General features: G+C 55.5%; 1 long non-coding RNA gene across 1 annotated transcript in view; it reads left to right on the forward strand.

Annotated features, from left to right (window-relative positions):
• The first annotated feature begins 678 nt into the window (after positions 1 to 678).
• Positions 679 to 1,687, forward strand: part of LOC112479831 — a 2,571-nt gene continuing 1,562 nt past the window's right edge. The window contains exons 1-2 of the long non-coding RNA XR_003046372.1: positions 679 to 731; positions 977 to 1,466. This is a non-coding gene — a long non-coding RNA (uncharacterized LOC112479831). The remainder of the gene's footprint in view (positions 732 to 976; positions 1,467 to 1,687) is intronic.

Consider the following 1,687-nt stretch of genomic DNA (forward strand, 5'->3'; position numbering starts at 1 on the left):
GCTTCGAATAGTGCGTGGTGCATCGTTCTCACTTAATAAATAGCGAATGAATTCGGTTTTTTATTTCTTGTAGCACACTTTAATTGAACACCCTACTCCATGGGATACAAAGATATATGAGACTCAAGGAGCCTAGCAGAAGACAGGCATGTAAACAACTTCGTAACAGTACACAGGGGGCGGAGGGGGTGCTGAAGGGACCAGCAGCTCTCCTGGGAATCAGGCCAACCTTCCCAGCATGGACACCGAGCAGATCACGGAAGACGAGCAGAGAGTTGCCAGGTCAAGGATTAGAGCAAATCTACCGTGACCACATGACTTGTCGCCCAAGCCAGGACACTTTGGAGAGTGGAAAGTAGGCTGTTAATAATTACACCCAACGACAGGTGTAAACAGACACCGTTCTGGGCAAACCTGGTGACTCGGTCACTCTTGGCAGAAGGAGCAACGTGGGCGAGGCCAGAGGAAGGTGGGAGCACCTGCGGAAAGGTGAGAACGTCAGTGTGTTGGGGGAAGGACTGTGACAGAGCTGCAGGAGGGGCCGGGCTGGAGTCGGGGGTGGGCTGGAGTGTGGGGGACCCGGTCTGGCCAGCGGAGAGCTTCACCTCGGCTCTCCAGCACTGGGTGCCTGTGGCGCTTTCTCAGCAGGAGACCACTGAGATGATTTGCATTCGGGGACAACAGCTTCTGCGGGCAGGTAGAGAGAGGAGGAGGTGGTGCAGGACATACAGGTGAGGGACCAGACAGCTGGCGGGTGCAGTGGCTCTTTAGGGGAGGGTGGGCCCCTAATCTTAAGCAGGTGGAAGGGTGGGTTGGGAAGGAAACACACACACACACACACACACACACTGGGTACCCCTGGGGTGGCATCGACTGGGCTGCGGGGAGGGGCAGTAGATGAGGGAAGAAAGAAATAGATGGTGCTGAAGATTCCAGAAAATGGATAATGGTGGCTTCGTCTCTCCTTTCCCGTAAGGTGGTGACAAACAGAATGACCTCAGCTGCCTGGAAGATTGTGAGTTGACGGGAGCTGTCACAAGAAGCTGACTCTTGCAGGGGCCGAGCGCTGAGCCAAGGGGCCGGTGCGCACACTGAGTCACTAAGTCCAAAGGGGTCAGGGCAGATGGTACAGAAAGAGTCAGGGTGTCTCGTGGGGATCAGGGACACCCACGGAGGGAAGCACTGCAGCCGACAGGCAGGAAAGCAGCGGCCCGAGGCCTGAGTTTATGTCGAGCCACAGGCGTGTCCCTTGCGTCCGCACCCTCTGCGCCTCGTGGAGCAAGGACCCCAGGGCCGACCCATGGAGGGACCTATAGGACACGTCCCCTAAAGCTGGCGTGGACTGGGGGCAGAAGAGGTGACCGTAGGCAGATCAATGTTACAGAAGTGATGCGTGCTCGGTGCCCGAGAACGGGGAACCCCCATAAGCGGACACGCTGGCACCGCGCTCTGCCCGTAAGTCCTCGGTAAGTTCCTTTAAAAATTACTTTTTTATCATGATAACATACGCACAACAAAATGTTACCATTTCAGTCATTTCTCAGGGTGCAGTTCAATGGCACTAAGTACGTCCACATGGTTGCACAAGCGTCGTCACCATTTATACCCCAAACCTTTCCTCACCCTCAACAGAAACTCTGTGCCCATTAGACACTAACTCCCCCTTTTCCCCGCCTCCAGCCCCCGG

This window comes from Pteropus alecto, unplaced genomic scaffold (genome assembly GCF_000325575.1).
Source record: "Pteropus alecto unplaced genomic scaffold, ASM32557v1 scaffold80, whole genome shotgun sequence".
Taxonomy (NCBI): Eukaryota; Metazoa; Chordata; class Mammalia; order Chiroptera; family Pteropodidae; genus Pteropus; species Pteropus alecto.